General features: G+C 42.9%; 1 pseudogene; it reads left to right on the forward strand.

Annotated features, from left to right (window-relative positions):
- The first annotated feature begins 355 nt into the window (after positions 1-355).
- LOC126494667 (arylsulfatase K-like) lies at positions 356-15884 on the forward strand (annotated as a pseudogene).
- The last annotated feature ends 730 nt before the right edge of the window (positions 15885-16614 follow it).

Genomic DNA, 16614 nt, shown 5'->3' on the forward strand with positions numbered 1-16614 from the left:
ACACTGTAGAGCACTTTGGGTTGGTTTGGTCCACCACTGTGAGGCCTGGGTGGAGTTTGTGATCCTTTCTTTAAAAACCACCCCCTACCTCAATTTCACCCAAGTTACAGAATAGTGCATAACCAAGGCAAACAGTAAATTAAGTCACTCCCCTCTTTGAATTTCAATAAAATAAAGATCTATTTCAGGGCATCATCAGTGCTGAACACATGTCTAGCTCTATTTCTTATACGTTCTCCACTCCAGTACTTTGTGTTATCCCAGGGGTTGAAAAGGATAAATCAGAGGCCTAGGGAAGCCTCAAAACTAAATACAGGATCTATTAACTGGCCTTATCTTCCTAGAGGTTGGCGCGATGGCCCAGCAGTAAGAGCACTTTCTGCTCTTGCGGAGGACCTGAGTTCAGTTCCCAGCGTCCATGTCAGGCGGCTCACAACTACCTATTACTCCAGTTCTAGATAAACTGATGCCCTCTTCTGACCTCCATGGATACCCACACTCACTCGCGCACCAACACAAAGAGAGAGAATAAAACAAATCTTAACAAAAGAGAATATGATCTTTTAATGACAGTTCAAAAATCAAGAGTATGGAGACAAAATAAATTTGGAGTGAGAAGACTTCAAGTAATAAAATACTGCATTCTCCAGAATCTCATATCCCAACTAGTTTAATACATACTCAGGATATTTGCAATGCGCTTCGACTACAGCCCAGACTGCCTTCAAATCCAAAAATGTCTGAATGAGTTCACATTCAACTCTAGTTGAAAGAGTTGTCGGAGTTGGACACAAGGCTCGGCAGTTAAGAGCACTGGCTGCTCTTCCTGAAAACCCGGGTTCAATTCCCAGCACCCACATGATAGCTCGAAAGCATCTGTAATTCTAGTCCCAGGGGATGAAACACCCTCTCTGGCTTCCACAAGCACAGTTTGCATGTGGTATACAGATATACATGTAGGCAAAACACCCTAAAAAGAAATAAATAAGAAGCCGTTTCTGTCAATTAAAAAAAAAAAGACAATATGCTAAGCAGTGTACAGAATGGAGCCAGAACCAGTCAGTAGATCAGTGGCTGCAAAGGGAAGGAAGGAGGAATTGAAAAAGCCTTGAATATGACTACAGATTCAAAGACAACATTACTCACGTCTTCAAAGCCTCACGTTCTTTCCCATTAACAGCTGCTTTTCTCCCCCCATAGGATGTCCTGGTTGTCTGCTCTGGTAAAATTCTATGGCCATTGGCTGGCAGTTAAGAACAGAAACAGTCTTCTGGACTCTTCTACTTTTCTGTCCCGAGTAGAAGGAAGAGGAGACAGAGCAGTTTAGAGGATGTTTGGCGGTACCATGTGACATAGGCTAATTCTTCACATCGGTTCCTGTGGACCATTTCCATGGAGGTGTGCGTCTGTATATGAGTTGGCAGTGTGGGTCACAGTCACGGGAGATCAGCTTCTCTCTGCAGGGAGTAGCTGGCTCCTCAGACCAGGGGTGAGGAGTAGGGTGTAGGCGGGGCAATGGAGCTTAAGAGTTTCTTGATATTGGAGTCATTCAGGCACTGTTAAGTATGCTCCCAAATCCTCTGTCCATCTTAGCCTTAGTCACCTGTGTTCTCAGTGGACAAGTCATTTGAGGAAGGAAGTGATCAGGCCACATTAGGGCCCGAGGCTACCCATAAACACTTCCTAACAAAGGGTGTCCTTCTTGAAGTGAAGAAAGTGGGAGAATTCACTTGGGGCTATGATGACCAAGGGAGAGTTTCCAGAATAGGCAGGCCTCAGGCCAGACCTTGAGGGGCAGTACTTTGGACTGGAATAGTTACGGCTTGACTTTGGTGGTGTCAGCCTGGTTCCTGGTGTCCAGTGCTCCCCCCCCCCCGCCTCCCGAACAGCTAACCTCTGAGTAATGGCCAGTAGGCCAAGCCAGCAGGCTCACTGGCTAAGATCAGAGGGTTTCCTTGACCTAAATGGTCCAGATTACGGCCCCAGATCCCTATTTCACTAGGTTCCAGGAAAATCCCTTAGCCCAACACATTCCAAAGCGGTTTCCACCTGTCGAGTACAGTTGGAAAGTGAGAGAGGCTTTCACTTCGAGGGACTGAAGGCCATGGGTTTGTGATTATGTAAGACTAGACCCCTGCAGGGAAAAATGAAGGCTTGGGAAATTGTGAAGACCTTGTGGAAATTCAGTCCTATTTCTGCTGGCTAGAAGGCACTAATGGGTATAATACAGGCAAGAGATGTTGGTTCAAACAAACAACTAATTGGAATTAAGAGAAGAAGTGTGCAGAGGCCCATAATGAATGGATATGCTAATTGGTCTTCTTTGCTGGCCCCTTGGGCTTTGGCTGTGACATAGACTAGCCTATTAGATGCCTGCTCTGTAATAGCTGCTGAACGCTGGGGCCCTTTATTGCCATGGTAACATTGATGTCTAGAGTCTAGCTGAGCCCTGGATCTCTTAATTTACTACTCAGGCGGCTACAATTCTTTGGGTTTTATTATTCTTCGTGCCCCGGGTGCCAGAGTGGCAGTGAATCATGCTTATTCATCCTCTGCACCACCCACGGTGTCTCTGAATAAGACAGGGTGTCTCTGACTGTGTGTGATGAGCAGATTCTTAAGTTAGAGCCTATTCCTGCCTAAACTAGGCTGGTACCTCTCAGAACCCCAATGTGCCTCTGCAACCGCGTACTTACCTGCTTCCTTAAGTGGCTTTTGGCCAGCAGAATGACAGCCTCCCAGCCACTCTTGCTTGCTTGCTGAGCAAGGTGGAGTGGTGCACTAAAGGTGGGGGCAGCGCTGACTGTGAAAATGGACTTTAGAGACACACAGGGAACAAATCATCTCAGAGTCCCTGCTGGGAACCAGTGGCAGAAGTTTCTATGTGGGAAAGCGCATTCCTTGTTCCAAGTGACTCCAAAGGGGGGGGGGGAAGAGCAGAAGCCTTTAAAGGCAAAAAGCTACAGGGGTAACAGATTTTCTTTTTGGTAGATTATTGTTAAAAAAAATCTAGTCAGAGAGTTCAGTCTCCTCTGCAGGTTGGGAAGCAACTTGTCCCTGGAGCTGCTCAAACTTTGGTGTCATAGGACAGAGGTGCCCTAAGCATCCACTGTCAGGCTGAGGAGTAGGAAGGGGGGCTTTTGATGCATGCATGACCTCTTCTTAGTACTCGCCTAAGCTTGAAATGTGCTGTCTATATCTGATGCTGACTGCTTTATTGGGACATATGCTAAACTTGGATGATACTTTATACGCGCACGCACTTTATTCAAGAGCACATATGCTAAAATTGGGATGATATTCTATATGTGTGTGTCTGTGCCCAGCAGCAAGTGAGACTTTGCAACAGGTGCGGGCATGCTTTCCTGACACCTCTATCACTAAGAAATGGCTGGCCTCAAATTAAATGTTCAACGAAGCCCCACATCACAAATGGCCCTTTTGAGCAGAACAGCGCCTTTGGATTGTTGGGGTGTGTGTGTGTGTGTGTGTGTGTGTGTGTGTGTGTGTGTGTATCTGTATTGGTGCGTGTATTTGTGTAGGTGTGTGTTTCTGTGTGCTTCTGTATGTATATGTGTTGCTGTATATTTATGTGTGAATGTGTATTTGTGTGTTTGTGTTTGCATACATTTGTGTGTGTGCGCGTTAGTATATATGTGTGTTTTTGTGCATTTGTGTGTTTAGGTACACGTGTTGGTGCTAATTTGTGTGTATATGTGTGTTAGTGTGTGCGTTGGTATATATTTGTGTTTATGTGTGTGCTGTACACCAGCACATATGCATGCTAGTGTATGCATGTGCGTATGTAAGTATATGTGTTGTATGTGTTTCCCTGCCACATTGTCTTTGCATTCTCAAGCAAACATTTGTAGACTGGGAGGGAAGCCATGGACTACACTCATCCATCATACACTGCAAGACTTCTTTCCTGTCTGCAGAGGATGTAGGATGGAGGGCTAGCGTGAGAGATCTCCTTGAAGTAGTTATATCCGAAGAGGAGAGTTTTCCCTGCACCAGGCAGGAGAGAGAGCAGTGAGCCTAAGGAGAGCCAATCAGACATGCCGAACGTAGAAGGGGTGGTTAGATAACAAGCGGCTTTCCCATAAAATCCTGCAAACCTGTTTATGATCAGGCAACTGCATTTCATCACACCGAGGGCCGTGAATGACATTCATCCAATATGAACTCACTCTAGATTCAGCAAGCAGTAGTCAGAAATCACAGGGGCTCTCAGCTGCCTCTTAAATCAAAGTCAGACTCGTAAGCCAGATCTAAAGGTCTCTCCATCAGCATCGGAGTACAGTGATTCATTTGCTGTAAGACCACAGGAATGCCAATTGATTTCTCGATGGCATCATCTGCCAAGCCCCCCTTGAAAGCTCTTTGTCTCCGCTCCCTCATTCTCAGGAGTGTCACGAATCTGGAACTCTTGAAAAAACACTGGGAAGAGTTTTCTTAAGTCAGGTGAGATTATTTATTAAGGAATACATTATACTGTGTAAACATGGATTTTAGAATTTAATCTGGTAGCCACTTTTAATTTTGTGGTGCTGGGCATCAAATCCAGGGCATAATATAGGCTACATGTTCAATCATTTTGGAAAGGTGCTTGCTAGGTAGCTGAGGTTAGCGTGCAACTCAGGATCCTTCTGCCTTTATCTCTTGAATACTAAGGTTACTGGCAACTGCCACTACACCTGAACAGCTCCTTCCCTCTCCTTCTTACTCCATCCCCCCACACTGTGCTCGCTCTTCTCCCCCCCCCCGTGTGTGAGAGAGAGAGAGAGAGAGAGAGAGAGAGAGAGAGAGAGAGAGATATTACATTTACCCAAGAATGTGAGTGTGCACGCCCATATAGAAGCCTGCTCTACCTGTGTACCTACTGCCTTGAGACAGAGTTTCTCACTGAGTTGGAGGTTTGCCATTTAGGCTAGGCTGCCTGACCAGTGAGCTCTTGGGATCCACCTGTTTTGCTCCTCAGTGCTGGGATTACAGGCATGTACAGTCATGCCCAGGTTTTCAAGGGGGTTCTGGGGATTTGAACTTAGGTTCTCATGCTTGCAGAGCAAACCTTCTTACTCACAGAGCCATCTCCCAACCTCATTTCTTCTCATAATAACTCTATGACCTTCACCTCTCTGAACTTCGGTTTTCCTAGGTGTGCAGCCATTATATTGGTATAAAGATAAATGATTTAACTTAAATAAAGTTCCTGTCTTGGTACATTATTATAGCTTTTGTTTGAGACATATGTTTGTTTGAGCTTATGTTGTTCTGGCTGGCCTGGAACTCTATAGACAGGCTGGCTGACAACTCATAGAGATCTGCCTGCCTCTGCCTCTCAAGTGCTGGAACTAAAAGCAGGTGCCACAATATCATATCTGGTGTGGCTGCTATTGGGAAGTACCTCAAAGAACATGTGACTTCTTAAGGTCCTTTTCTATTTTTTATCAGTACAGCAATTGAATCTATAGATTCTAAAACTACTAGTAACATCTTTTTAGGTCATTTCAGTCTCTAAGTATTACTCCAAAGATGACTTATTATTTTCAAAGAAAAACGCACATTTGCAATGAAGAATTTCAGAAAACTTACATCTTAGTGAAGGCATCAAATTTACTAAAGCTAATAACAGGGTCATTGTTAGTGCTATATGAGCCTCTAGCTGATCCTGTTGTGTCCTAGCTAGGGGGACTGTTGCTGTCATGGACAGCACGAGCGAAAGCAAGTTGGGGAGGAAAGGGTGTACTTGGCTTCCACTTCCATATCACTGTTCATCATCAAAGAAAGTCAGGACAGGAAATTAAACAGGACAGGAACCTGGACGCAGGAGCTGATGCAGAGGCCATGGAGGGAGGGGTGCTGGCTACTGCCTAGCTTCCCATGACTTGCTCAGTCTGCTTTCTCATAGGCCTTGGGACTACCAGCCAGAGCATGGCACCACCCTCAACTGGCTGGGCCCTCTCCCATCAATCACAGAACGATGCCCTATAGCCAATCTTATGAAAACATTTATTTAATTGAGGCTCCCTCCTTCCAGACGACTCTAGCCTATGTCAAGTTGACATAAAACTAACCAGCAGAAGCAGGAAATCAAATAACATTAATTCAGATGGTTTATGAGACACGTTTTCTGGACTCTACAAAAATATTAGTATTAATAAAAGGGGAAAAACAGAAGTAGTCTTTCAGAATCTAGATTAAAGAAGATTTAAAAGACAACAAAATGAAACCCGTAGTTCTTGATTGAATCCTATCAACACAAACCACTAGAATATTTTGGAGGCAATTCTAGAACATTGATTTGATGTTATTCTATTCTATTAAAATAGTTATAATATTTGAATATGACAATGCTATATGGCTATGCAAGAGAAGGAGAGGGTCCTCTTATTCTTAGAAGATACTAGGAGTATTTAATTGTCAATTGGTATGATTGAAATTTCATTTCTAATGCTGCAGGCAAATACATGCCTGTGAGTACTACCTATATATGTTTATAAAAGAATACATACAGGTAAATTAAGATGTCATCAATTGACACACCAAGAGTATGTTGGTATTTATCAAGGTTATTTTCAATTTGTAATATTTTTCCAAGTAAAAATTTGGGACAAACTATTAACTCCCCCTTCATTTAATATGACCTTCTCATATCCCAATAGCTACCTATATCTCATTTTCTATGCCCCTAGTATTCTTCGCCTCTCTTAACCGAAGAATATTGGAGTTAAAGGGACATGAAATCAAGAAATGCTTTGGGAAGGCTGCTATCTGACCTTTGCCTCTAGGGATGGAACACGCTTTTTCCCAGTGAGCACAAAATGGGGGGCAAACTTTCTAGAAATAGGCAATAGCTCAAACGAAGAGTAAGTTCCAGGACAGCCAGGGCTGTTATACAGTGAAACACTGTCTTGGGAAAAAAAACAAGAACAAAATAATAACAAAACAACACCATCAAAGAAAACCAAAAGTAAATGGTGATAAACACCAGCATGCCTTTTATCTATAAACTGTTAACATTTGGCAACATTTGCATATATGCTTTCTGTTCTAGACACACATAGAACATATACACATGTATATATTTGGCTATAGAATTTGACTATGTCAGGAATGAGCCACACGATTTGCTAACAGATAAAAGATACACAGGAGACCCTTCCCAGTTGGACAGTAGCAAGCTGAGAGAACCAGAGTAACACCCTGTGGAATTATTTCTATCTGCTGCGAGTTCTTCCAGTCAGCGGTGAGAAAGGAAAATGGAGAGGGAAGCAGGAACACATTACACGTGAGAGAAAGAGGGGCTGGGGATGTATCTCAGTTGGTCGAGTGCTTGCCTGGTACCCACATATGTAGAAAACAGCATAATGCTGCCCGGAGATAGTTGAGATTGCTGGTGGCTTTCTAGGATGTGCATAGGCTCCCCATAGCCTTTTTTTCTTCTTGTGGCGTCCTAAGAGAACTTCTGTTTTCCATGGCGAATGTATTAAATTATTGCATCTTTGGTGAAGATACCAGTTCTTAAAGAATTCCTAGTTCCCTTTTGCTTTGTACTTTTGTGCTGTGCGTGTGTTCTCCACTCCCCCACCTCCGCTCTGTGTGTGTGTGTGTGTGTGTGTGTGTGTGTGTGTGTGCTGGGAACAGAATGCAGGACTTGTGCTTGCTAGGTAAGTCCTCTACCATTGAAGCTGTATTGCCTTGCCCTTACAGAATTCCTAAGCCTCAGACCATGAAGGAAAAGGTTTTTCTATGGCATGTGCAGGCCAGAACTAAGCTACTTTCATTTCTCTGGCCTCTTCATGTAGACGCACAAGTGAAAAAAAAGGAACCTGGAGTCAACTTGCTCAAGATCCTCCTTAGTGTGCAGACCGGCAGTTCTCAACCTGTGGGTCGCGACCCTTCTGGGGGCCACATAACAGATAGCCTATATATCAGATATTTACATTATGATTCACAAAGGTATCAAATTACAGTTTTTAAAGTAGCAATGAAATAATCTTGTGGTTGGGGGTTGGTGAGTATAGTGAAGGCCAGGGGAGCTTCTCTGCAGTACACCAGTCCTTACCAACTCAAATCTTCCTTCTACCCCACCATTCTGGAAGGAAGCATGCACGGTACAGCGCAGAATTATCTTGCTCTTTGCCGCTGAGTTTCCGTGTTCTGGACAGTATGGACAGAATCTGTGAGAATCAAAGAGTCTTTGTCCTGAGGCTCTTCTTGGAACCCCCCTCTGGACTTGCCAACACCCAGGGTGGGGAAAGAAACCCTAGCATAGGGCTGCTGTAACTGCATGTAATGGTGACCTGGTCACTTCATCTCTTCAGGCGTTGGTGTCCTCAGAGGGCTGTTGTGAGGGTGGTATACAATCATTTTGATGGAAATCCTAGACAAGTCATCAGGCCTTCTGGTGGAACAGTCCTCTGGGAACATGATAGATGAAAATGGCCTCGTTTCTCCACGGCCTCCTGTTTCCTCTCTCTCCAGCCCCAGAGTGGCAGCTGTTTCTCTGGCTCTCGTGAACAAAGAAAATGGATTGTCTGCCACCTCGACGTCACTGGACATAAAAAGAGTTGGTAAACAATGAGCGGAAAAGACCTAAGTGAACAATAGGGATGCTTGGGACACCTGAGACAAGAAATAGCTACTGAAATTACTTTTCCTGACTAAGCCAAGGCTTAGAATTAGTGGGGAAGTGGAATCTCTGGATCCCACCACTTAGGTGGCCCAGGACAGATGAACAAAGCCTACTTACTGTATCAATGTAGGGTTTAGCCAGTTTTCCTGAAACAGCTAAGACTAGCTGTTTGCTTATGAGGTGTCTAGGGCGTTCCAGTTGTATTATCTGGGGATTCTGTCTGTTCTTATATCTTTACCTGGTAAAAACCCGACTCCCACTAGAACCACAGTCCTGGAAAAGAGCGTGACTAAGAAAATAAGAAAAGTATTCGCATTATCCTAGAATATAGAAGGAGAGCCAATCGGATATGCTAAACCTGCTCCCTTTGTCCCCATACTTGAAAAGTGAGCTCAGGTCTAGTGGAGCAGAGGAATGAGTGACAGCCCACGGTAGAAAGCCATCAAATGCAACCCCAGCACCTTGGGAAGCAAATCCACCCTGGGAGATGTGTGTGGACTGCAGAGCTAAAGAACTCTGGGTGCAGTTTTTATACACTTCATCTGGGACAGTGACGAGCCGGGAAGATACTGAGGGTTTCAATGTGACTCGCATGGTAACAAGGTAATTTGTCACATCTTCCTAGATGCTGGCAGAAGACATGAAACTCCTGACTTAATTTCCTGAGAGATAAGAGACTCTTTCTCACAGCGATAGCACTGGCCAGAATATAAACATTTTCTTAGGTTAATATCCCTTCTTTCCAAGTCCTGTCCCAGTTACTCAAAGAGGAAATAATGAACTCACTGGATTTTTTTTTTTTTGTACTTATTTGTTTTGTTTTTCGAGACAGGGTTTCTCTGTGTAGCTGTGGCTGTCCTGGAATTCACTCTATAGACCAGGCTGGCCTCAAACTCAGAGCTTCACCTACCTCCTGAGTACTGAGTATTGAAGTCCTTCATGAGGGCTAGTAACTACGCCTGACTTTTTGCTTGTACCACAGGGAAGCTTATCTTTTTTTTTTTTTTTTGGATTTTTTTGAGACAGGGTTTCTCTGTAGCTTTTTGGTTCCTGTCCTGGAACTAGCTCTTGTAGACCAGCCTGGCCTCGAACTCACAGAGATCTGCCTGCCTCTGCCTCCCGAGTGCTGGGATTAAAGGCATGCACCACCACCACCCGGCCGGAAGCTTATCTTCTAGAGCTATTCACACAGACCTGGCAAAGTGAACTGGAACAATGTCAACCAGAATGCCTTCTCAGAGGAAGCTCAGAAACACACAAAACCAGTGGAAGATGAGACTCAAGAGGGCATCATGAGCAAGTTAGTTAATCTCTCGGGTCCCAATTCTTCTTCATCTCTCAAGCATGTGTCATAATAGTACTCATCTCTGGAATTGTGGAGATGAAATGAATTCATACACATTAAAGTACTAGTCAGTCAGAGGATGCTCAATGATCGTTGGTTTTTATCTTCACCCTTACTTTCTTACTACAATTATACAAGGTTATTAGCTCATATTGCCCATTCTGTTCTCATAGTCATTCCCTGTCTCCCAACAAAGAACTCAGTTTATTTTTCACTGTCTGTCCTCACTTACTTGCTCCTTGTCATCTACACCTTGTCAGGCTGGAAGTCTACTTTAATGAATCTGCTAAGTAATGCATCTATCCATCCGTAAACTAAATGGTTAATACAACACATTGCCCCAGATAGTGGTACTGGATGCAAAACAGACGCGATCACCACTCTCAACGCTATTTGCTCTTTCGTTTGGGGGACAAATAAACAAATCCCATGAAATTACTGTCCATCAGGAAAGCAGACCATCCAGAAGAGCGCCCCTACTTTACTAATTTGGTATGCACTGTCTCACCAAGCCAAAGGTACTGTCCATATAGGGTCAAGTCTCTCACCACTTTTCCTTGATGGAGTCAACCGTCTCTCCTGGGCCTTAACTAGATGAAAGGGCAGTCTAAACTTGTAGGGCAGCTGAGATGTAGCACTGTCCAAGGAGCGGAGTCCTATTTCTTCTTAACACAGGCAGCAACATTGGCGATGGAAACGAAGGTCAAGGAAATAAGGCTTCTGGAATCTGCTAACGCCTTTAAAGAACAGATCCAGGCAGGCTTTAGGAGAGCTTTGTTTTTCCCTGTTCTTTCTTTCCTTCTCTTTCTCCCTTCCTCCATTACTTCCTTTGACAGGATCTCACTATGTCGCTCGGGCTGGCCTCAAATATGTAATTCTCCTGCCTTGCCTTAATCTTCCAAGTGCTGAGATTTCAGACCTGTGCTCCCATACCTGGCTTAGCAGAGTCATTCTTTAAAAGAAAGCAACTTTTCAAATAATTTTGTCCTTTTTTTGTTGTATTTTTCAGACAGGGTTCTCCGTAGCTTTGGATCCTGTCTTGGAACTCACTCTGTAGACCAGGCTGGCCTCAAACTCAGAGATCCACCTGTCTCTGCCTCCTGAGTGCTGGGATTAAAGGTGTGCACCACCACCGCCCGGCTCGTCTTTCATTCTTAAGAAACATGTACAGTACCCTCATGTTTTTAAAGATAGATTTTATGTAGCCCAGGCTAGCCTTGAACTCACAATTGTTATTCTTCAGCCTCTCATGTGCTTTACAGGCATATGCTACCATGTCTGGCCAGTGTCCTCATTTTTCACAGTTTATTAGCCACACAAAACTTCCTCTCAAAAAAACCCAGCCTCGCTCCTGATAGGAAGGACCATGCAGTATGAACTGCTAGAATGCCCACTGGTCTGTTACCACCCTTCCTCTCCAGTTAAGTTTTCCTTCTCAAGTAGAGTATAAGAACCTTGAAGGCAAGATGTGTACCTTCTAAATCCCTTCTAACCTGTGGTCCTCCATTCCCAGCCAAGTTCGTATCTATTCAATGATAAAAAAAAAAAAAAAAAAACTGTTCCTTAAAAAAACCTGGCTAAGAAAAGAAATGATGCCGTGGAAAGGCACGGTGTTTACCAGCAGAATCTTTTTTTTTTCATTATTTATTTATAAAAATTCCCAGACTTCTTTGGTCAGACCTCCTTATGGTAGCAACAGACACCCTTTCCCCTGAGTCATTTGTGAGCCCAGGCAGATTAGTTTCCCTGTTTTCACAGATAGAAAGTCGTGTTAAATTGGGCCAATCACATGCTAGTACAGTACTGCTAGGAATAGCCGCAAAGAAACAGTATCCCCAACTCTCGCTTTAATCATTAGCTTGTCTTCTTTCTTGCTCTAATCCCTTTGATCCTGAGTCAGGAAATTTTCCAAGTGTGAGGTCAAAACTTCTTCCACACTTCATCCTGGGAGATGGGCAGGAGGCAGGTGCTGATTGACTTCTAGCAAGGTCTGGGAGAGGGGCGGTTACCTTCCAGCTATTGTCATTTTGGGGGGGGGGTCCAAGGGAAGAAGCTGGCTCCTGAGGGAGATTAGGGACAGAAGGAGCCTTCAGATATGGTGGCACAGGGACTTTACAGGTAGCGAAAAGGAAGAAAGCTATGGTAACTTTGAAAATTAGCCTGCTTACTGAGTCTTTCTGTTCATTTGTTGGGATTGGCACTAAGCATTTGGGAAGTCAACGCTTTCTAACTTAATTGTAGACCAGGACAGTATCATGGAGAAAGACAGGCTTGGAAAATACACTGAATTTGGATGGAGACATATCAGTATACATAGCCAGGTCCAAATTTAACTACCATCATCTACTCAGAATAAAAGAACCTGGCCAGACGTGATGACACAGGTCTTTCTTTAATCTCTCAGCACTTGGAAGGTGAAGACAGGTAGATCTCTAGGATTTCAAGGCCAACCTGGTCTAAATAGCAAGCTTCAGGCAGCCAGAGCTACGAAGAGAGACCCTGTCTCAAAAAATAAAAATGAAAGAACCTTAAAGTGCTACGGTTACAATAAGTCTTCAGGCTTTCATCTATTTAAAAACGTGGAAGAAATGCACATAGCAATTTTCTTTACAGTGCTGTGGATGGAACTCGGGGTCACACACATACTATGTCAAAATTCTGCTACTGAGCTGCACCTCCAGCCCTCATAACAATACATTTTAATTGGCTTTATTTAGAACAGTTCTGGGGCACAGCAAGACGGAGCATAAGTGAAGCTAACACTCCCTGCTTACTTTCGGTTCTTCCCCCCACTACCTATATTCTCCGTCCATCAGAGCAGTGCACTTAGGATAACTGATGAGCCCACATAGCTATCACCCAAAGCCCATAGTTCACATTTGGATTAACTCTGTGCAGCAAATGTATAATGACTACCTGTCCATCATCACAATGGCATTCACAACAGTTTCGTAGTTCTCAAAATCCTCTATAGTCTATGGCTCATTCATTCTTTTTTTACTAACTTGGCAGTCACTGACATTTTTATAGTATCTAGTTTTTCCTTTTCTACAATGTTATACAATTAGAACCATACAGTATGTAACCATTTCATATTGTCCAAAAGATACATATTTGTTAGTACAACATTTTTATAATCCATAGTCACAAGCAATATTGTTCAATATAGGACTGTCATCTATATTTCACTGTAAACAATTTCATAGATACCTGAAAGACGATAATATAAATATGCTAGGCTTATAAGAGCCCTAAGAAAATAAAAGTATAAAAAAATTTTCAAAATTAAAATGTTGCATTTAAAATCTACTTGATATAAAAATATCAGTAAAGGTATAATACAGAACCAAAAGAAACAGACGTAATACATATAGACAACAGGAAACAGGTGGTCATAAATCCAACTATACCAGTAATGACATTGAAGCTGGGCATGGCAGCACATGCCTGGAATCCCAGCACTTGGGAGGCTAACGCAGGACAGCTTAAACTTCAGGTTTATCTCCAAAATAATGGCATAGGTGCTATCAAATAAGCTATCTAACAGGCAGAGGTTTCGAGAATGGATTAAAAGACATATCCAATATACGCTACTTTAAAAACACATTTTAGATTCAAAAATATAAAATATAGGGCTGGAGAGATGGCTCAGTGGTTAAGAGCATTGCCTGCTCTTCCAAAGGTCCTGAGTTCAATTCCCGGCAACCACATGGTGGCTCACAACCATCTGTAATGAGGTCGGTTGCCCTCTTCTGGCATGCAGACATACACACAGACAGAATATTGTATTATATTATATATACATATATATTAAAAGTAAAGAAAGGAAAGATAAGCAAAAAACAACCACGAGAAATCTGGGCAAACATAGAAACAGGAAAGGGACATGCTGCTGGGAAGAAGAAAGAGAAGAGAGGGAATGGGAGTGGGGCACAAGAGGGGAAGAGGGATGTTTACGAGCAGAATACATTATATACATGTATAAAATTAGTAAGGAATAAATAAAATAAAATATTTTTTAAATAAAGAAAGCAGAACAAGGTAGATTTAAGATAAAAATACTGGAACAAGCCAGGTGGTGGTGGCACACTCCTTTAATCCCAGCACTTGGGAGGCAGAGGCAGGCGGATTTCTGTGAGTTAGAGGCCAGCCTGGTCTACAAGAGCTAGTTCCAGGACAGGCTCCAAAACTACAGAGAAACCCTGTCTAGAAAAACATATATATATGTGTGTGTGTGTGTGTGTGTGTGAGAGAGAGAGAGACATATACTGAACATAAAAGACACACTTTGTAATGAGAAAAATTCAATCCCACTGTAGTATATGGAAACCAAACGAAAAATCCAGAGTCCTAGCCCTCCTCACCCCTCAACAGCTGCTGCTGTGAGGGTTGCACTTGGGGCAACAACTCTAGTGCATAGGAGCTGAGGGAGTGGCCAAGACACCTAATGCGGTGCTGGTTGCCAATGACTTCTTTGATGGAAATGTTAACACTACAACCAGGGAGCCACTCAGCCAAACTTACACTCATCAACTTCATGAAGGTACACAGCATCTCCTTTCGGAATGCCTCCACAAACTCCATTCTGGTGTCGACCACGCGTAGCAGTGTGGAGTGAGCTCTTTGGAGCCTCCATCCAAATTATACAACCTGGACGGATGTCATGGAGAAGCAAGGCTGTCAGACACACACATTTGGGAAAGTAAACTATACTCCAGGTCATCACTCCATCAGTGTGGAAACATGGACAAAAGATGTTGCAGTCTGACTCAGACCAGGGGGCAGGCCTATGGTTAATCTTATCTCCAATATAAATAGAAAGCAGTGACCGGAGGGACTAGTAGGATACTTACAAAACGGTCGATTGGCTAAGACAGGATGCAATTAACTACACTAAACCATTTGTCCTTTGTGTGGGGTTGAATTGACCACACCCTTAGCTTTCGCCATCTCCAGGAGAAAACTTTGGCTCTTCAACATTTCACACAACCTCTTTATTGGATTGAAAAAGTAGCTTGTGGCGTCATTAAAGTCTCAAAGTGCTTGCCTTTGTCAGAGATGCGCCCTGTGGAATATGATTCTTCCTATACAAAAAGATTCACCGGGCTTTACCGAAAAGGAAATGAAGAATATTAGAGGTTTTGGGTTATGCTAGGCATACTGAGAAAGATACCATGGTAGCAGAGATTATTTTGGTTCTTCAAGTTTTCTTCTCCGGGAAAACTATTGTTATCTACACAGAGATGGCCGAGGAGCAGCGGCAATTCTATAAAGGGAGTACATACAAAGATTGTGCCCATGTTCCACTTTTAATGATGGGACCAGGAATTAAGAGGAACCTACACATACCAAATGTGGTTTCTCTTGGGGATATTTATCATACTCAGTTTGGTATTTGCTATTATTACTGGGAGTCCTCGGCCTCAGGCCAGGAGTGAATACTTTCCGTTGCCACTGCCATCAGAACCATCTACAAATAAACGTACATACCAAAACTTCGGTATGCCTTGGATTCTGTGTGAATTCCATGGATCCTATGCAAATGTTTCTAGGTACAAGCATTGTTGTGAGTTGGCAGTGGAAGTACATAGCCCACTCTGACGGTGCTCCGGCGGGGCCTCAGCTTCTTGATCTTTCCTCAGATCTGGATGAACGAACAATACTGCTACAGAATTTCCAGGAATCACTTATTCTAAGGACCAGAAGCTTCATTCTATTATAAACTCCCCAGAAGTGTCTTCTTCTGCCCGCCGACACAATAGAGAGCACTTATGATGTGGAAACAAGGTGTAGGACTAAATTATTCAAATGTTATGGCACCTTAGGTGGCGTCAAGAGTGGGCAAAAGAACCAAGCGTGAAAACACAATCTACCAGTGGCTTAAAACTCACTCTTCTCTAGTAGCAGTGAGCGATAATAAAACAGGGTTCTCGAGGTATGTATAAATATGCCGGTGCATCTTAAACAGAAGCAGCATTTGTAATTGCTAATTTTACTTACTTTAAATATATATATATGTACATATATATATATATTATAAATTTCATCCATTAGCTCAGTTGGTAGAGAAGGGGGACTGTAGGTGGAGGTGGTATAATATTTATTATATCTTAAAACCAGTGATTACAGAACTATATATTTTCAAAAATGATTGCCACTAAGACCTTATTGTTACCAATCTCTGACAGCTTAATAGTGGAAGTTTCTCTGGATAATATATAATGTGAAATATTTTTAATAACTGTTGGTTATTACTTATGAATCATGATGCTTCATGACTTGTATTTGATGGGACTATTTGGTTGTATTTGATACATTAGAACTACTTAGTGGAACATAAACCCCAGATATAACTTATTTCATTGCTCCTTTTTTTCTTTCTGTAAACACATGGCATCTGCAGAAAGGAAAGCTTCAAAGCTACAAAGACGATGCAAAGTCTTCTTCATTTCCCAGTCAGGCCCCCTTCCAAAAGGCAACTATGAAAACAACCTTGTTTGGACCTTTTCTACATAAGCTACACACCTGCCACCAAATAGATATATTCTTTACACATACGTGCAAGCACACACACAATTGCTAATATGCTACATTGTTTCTTCTTGAATATTGCATTCTGGTTTATTTATTT

The sequence above is a fragment of the Alexandromys fortis genome, unplaced genomic scaffold, assembly GCF_014885135.2.
Source record: "Alexandromys fortis isolate MF-2015 unplaced genomic scaffold, M_Fortis_MF-2015_v1.1 scaffold_391, whole genome shotgun sequence".
Taxonomy (NCBI): Eukaryota; Metazoa; Chordata; class Mammalia; order Rodentia; family Cricetidae; genus Alexandromys; species Alexandromys fortis.